General features: G+C 34.0%; 1 non-coding gene across 1 annotated transcript; it reads right to left on the bottom strand.

The window, feature by feature from the left end:
• Positions 1-3,857: 3,857 nt before the first annotated feature.
• On the bottom strand, positions 3,858-3,964 carry LOC125089660 (U6 spliceosomal RNA). Its single transcript, XR_007124011.1, has one exon. It is a non-coding gene; the product is annotated as a U6 spliceosomal RNA (small nuclear RNA).
• Positions 3,965-4,792: the final 828 nt, after the last annotated feature.

The following is a 4,792-nucleotide window of genomic DNA, read 5'->3' as shown; positions in this document are numbered from 1 at the left end:
CCTGTTTCTTTTTTGATTGTGATTGTACAGATTTGAAAGAGATTGTGTCTTCCCAGTGGGGAATGGTACTTCTAATCTACTAAGGTTTTCTAAGTTTGTTTGGTAGAGTTCAACATTTTTTATATAGCTATTGTGGAGTCCATTTTAGTTTACTTGTGAATCCTACAGTTTTGTGGTCCTTATAAATGTGTAAGAACGCTATTGATATTTTACTGGGATCTTACATATAGCTATCTCTCTGAACTCTATCAGTTTTAATTGGTTTTTAGTTGAGTTTGGAAAAGACAATCATATATATTTTAATAGCACTGGTTTATCTCTTCTTTCCAATATTTCTACATCATATTTAATCATATTACTTTTTTCCCTTAGCAGAATTCATGTTGTATAATGGCTAGCACAATGTTGAAATGGTTTACAGTAAAGGCAAGCACACACATCTCATTTGTGGCAATAAAAGGACTATTTCCAGTGTTAACATTAAATAATGTACCTTGCTATAGAGGCCTCTGATACCTTGTAATATGCTGTGTAAGTTCATTCTATTCTATTCTATACTGAATGAGTATTGCTTGCTTGTTGGGTTGTTAAATAGAAAAGGGGACTCTAAATTTATTAATTCACTACTTTTATTTTCTGTGGATCAACTTTGTTATTCTCATTTAATAATGAGAGCTCTTGGGGAACCTGGCTGGCTCAGTTGATTAAGTGTTTGACTCTGAATTTTGGCTCAGGTCATGATCTCAGGATTTTGAGATGGAGCACTGCACTGGGCTCTACATTGAGCTTGAGTGTAGAGCCTGCTTAAGACTCTCTCTCTTTCTCCCCCGGCCCCTCTGCACTCTCTCTCTCTCTAAAAAAAAGAGAGCAGGTAGGGGGAGGGAGAGAGAGAGAGAGAGAATGTGCTCTTGGGGCTACTAATTTTCTGCTAAATATAGCTTTGGCCATTTAAATGTATATATGTAGAGTTGTCTTTTTTCTAACACTTTGTTACTCTACATTTGATTTCCTATTTGAACCTGCAGTTCTTTAAAAGAAATTCTTATTTTTTATTATTGGCATCACAGTTTTTCAAGTTGTTGAGCTATACATTTACACCTTTATTAATTTTTAGTTTTATTTCATTGTAGGCAGAGCATGTAGCCTGTAAACATGTTGTGTTTCATAATACAGTTTTCTTTGAGGTTTAATATATGATCTTTTTTTAAAATGCTTCATGACTCTGTAAAGTATGCTTTTTATTTCTAGAGAACAAAGTTCAATAAATATTTATTAAATAGACTTACTAGATTAAAATACTCAATGTATTCTGTGTTTATCTGACCCACAAAAGATCAATAAAAGTGTATTAAAATCTCATAAAACAATTTTATTTTATCAAGTTTTCCTTATATTTGTAACAGCCTTTATTTCATGTATTTTGAGACGGTTACTATGTCAATGAAAATTCAAGAATGTCAACTTCATTGTGAAGTCTCACTATTTGAATGAAAATATAATCTTCTAGAACACATTTAATATTTTCACCATCTCTGACTCTATTTTGTCTAAATATTGCTAAGATTACTTTTTTGTTTATTTTGCTTTTGCCTGATATATCTTGTCTATCTTTTTTTTTTGTTTGTTTGATTTAGCCAAAATGAGTCCTCTATGTTTTAGATATGTCTCTTCTCAGTAACCTATGGTTAGATTTTGCTTTTTCACTGTAAAAGAGAGTCTTGGTATTTTAATAGACTAGTTTAATGATTCTTTTATAATGTTGGAGCTTCAGAATCTGCTTTCACATTCACATTTGTTTTTGACATCATGTAAGGCACATGGGAAAGGTCATTCCTATTTTATACATGAGAAAATTTAAAACTAAACAGGTTAAATATATTTCCCATAGTTATTTGGGTAAAATATGGTGGAGATAAGACTTAGCCAAAGGATACTGAAACAAAAGCCATGGCTTTTTACAAAGATGGTATACTTTTGTTGAACGTCAATGTTCAGATGGACTAATTGGTCAAATTATCTGTCTTTTTTTCAACTAGGTGAATTTACACTAGAGTTGGCATAAATGATATATTTTGCTATACTTCTGTGATCTTACTTCATGTTTTTTGTAGTTTATGCTTCATTGTTAATTTCTTTGCTTCCTATACGTGGCAATTTAGGCCAGGTGGCACAGTCTTTTCTCTCTCCATTGATTTGGAAATCATACCTACTTTTGTTTCTTTTTTTTTTTAAGTTTTATTAATTTATTTGATAGAGAGAAGACAGTAAGAGAGGGAACACCAGCAGGGAGAGTGGAAGAAGAAGCAGGATTCCCTCAGAGCAGGGAACCCAATACGGGGCTCAATCCCAGGACCCTGAAATCATGACGTGAGACAAAGGCATCAGAGCCTTAATAAATGACTGAGCCACTCAGGCACCTCCCCCCTTTCATTTCTAATAGAGGTAACAAGTATACCAAAAAGAATATTAATATTTATTGAATGCATAAATAACGTTTAAACCTTTCAAATATTTGAAATTGTGGAGTCCACCCCTGCTAAAATAGAGATTTATCACTGTTTTATTTTCAGACTCTGTAAATATGATCTTGGGTTCTGTGACTACTTAGTATTAAATATTAAAATATTAAGTACATGATACTTATTAAAGCATTATCTTATATATTTTGTCTTTCAAAAGTATAGTTTTACATTTGCATTCAGTGTTATAATTAAACAATCATTTAAATCTCTTAGGTTTAATTAGTTACATTATTAATAATCAGTCTCCTAACATTTATTTCTCTATTACAGAATTCTTAGGTTTGATTTCTCCCTCAATTGCCTGAGCTAGTGCTTCCTAAATCTTAGTGCATTTGTAAGCATTTCCTAGAATACTGTTACTATAGATAGCTGTGTTCCATCCCCAGAGAGTCAGCTTCTGGAGGTCTGGGGTGGACCAAAGAATCTGTACTTCTAACTGGTTTCCAGATAATGTTGTTACTGGACTCAGATTTTCCCTTTGAATAGCACTAACCTGGGCTACATCCTTAAGTCATTTTCCTAGTGAAAAGGCGTATGCTTTCTTTTCTCTTCTGTATTTGAGAATCTCTGTTACTTTTACAAGTAAAAGACAACTTAGGTTTATTTACCTTTCTTCAGTACACTCTCCCATGCTGTTCCAAGCAAATTTTTGAAAGGTAAATTGTTTTCTTGCCTGACTGCTTGAAGGATATTTTTTTCTTTATTCTTGTAATTTAAAAAAAAGTTGCCAAGTTGTAATAGTATGGAACCCTTTTCATTAATGTTGCCCACAGTATGAAAAACTCTTTCAATTTGCATACTGAGGCTTTTTTGCTTTTGTTTTTGTTTTGGCTCAAAAGGACTTTTATCAGTTTTTGATTACTACTTGTGTTCCAATTGTTTCTGTCTCAAGAACATCTATAATTCTTAGATTTGGTCTAGTGTTTAAGTTGATGATCTCTGCTATATTTTTCATCTTCTCTATTTCATTAATTTAATTTTATTGTCCTTTTCTCCATTTTGACAGAACTTAATCAATTTTTCTCCGACATTAGTGATATATATGTATTTTTAAATGTTTATTTCTTTTCAGCTTCTAATGCAGATTTTAATTCTGTATGGCATTTTGGTTTCTTTATCACATTTGCTTGACTAACTTATCTCTTTTTCCAAACCATCCTTTCTTTTAGCTTCAGCTTATTCTTGCACTTCTCTTTCTGTTTCCTGAGGTTTCTGAGGATACCAAGCTTCTAAATATCCTTTCATGTTCCTGTGGCAAAGCATCCTGTGAGGTCTATAACTCTGGGTCTCTGAGATACTGTTCCTTCTTTCTTGTCCATCATGTTTTTTTTTTTTATTAATATGGAATGCTTCATGAATTTGCATGTCACCCTTGCACAGGGGCCATCCTAATCTTCTCTGTATTATTCCAATTCTAGTATATGTGCTGCCAAAGTGAGCACTGCCAATCATGATTTAAAAAAAAAAAATCAGTTTATCATGAAAGAGCCAGTATTTGCCAAGAAAGAAATGATTGTCTTTACTAATGTGTTACTTGAATCCCCTAAAACTGGATCATAAATTGGTTTCCAGAATTCCTAATCCCAATTCCTAGTCTCTAGAAGCTGTTTTGTAGAGCTCCTTGGGATGATATAGAATCTTCTAGTACCACTGCCTGGATCTATGTCCAATCTGAATACAAAAAATAAACCACAGTACTCTCTTTACATTCAGCATACTTATAGTTCTTTTTTTTTTCTTTTTGGGTGAAATCTTTTTTTTTTTTTTTCAGCATAACAGTATTCATTATTTTTGCACCACACCCAGTGCTCCATGCAATCCGTGCCCTCTACAATACCCACCACCTGGTGCCCCCAACCTCCCACCCCCACCCCTTCAAAATTCTCAGATCGTTTTTCAGAGTCCATAGTCTCTCATGGTTCACCCCCCCTTCCAATTTCCCTCAACTCCCTTCTCCTCTCCATCTCCCCTTGTCCTCCATGCTATTTGTTATGCTCCACAAATAAGTGAAACCATATGATAATTGACTCTCTCTGCTTGACTTATTTCACTCAGCATAATCTCTTCCAGTCCCGTCCATGTTGCTACAAAACTTGGGTAGTCATCCTTTCTTTTTTCTATTTTTTTTTTTCAGCATTATAAACATATATTTTTATCCCCAGGGGTACAGGTCTGCGATTCGTCAGGTTTACACACTTCACAGCACTCACCATAGCACATACCCTCCCCAATATCCATAACCCCACCACCCTCTCCCAACCCCCTCCCCC

The sequence above is a fragment of the Lutra lutra genome, chromosome 1, assembly GCF_902655055.1.
Source record: "Lutra lutra chromosome 1, mLutLut1.2, whole genome shotgun sequence".
Taxonomy (NCBI): domain Eukaryota; kingdom Metazoa; phylum Chordata; class Mammalia; order Carnivora; family Mustelidae; genus Lutra; species Lutra lutra.
Note: the sequence above shows the minus strand (reverse complement) of the source record. Positions and strands in the feature narration are given on the sequence as shown.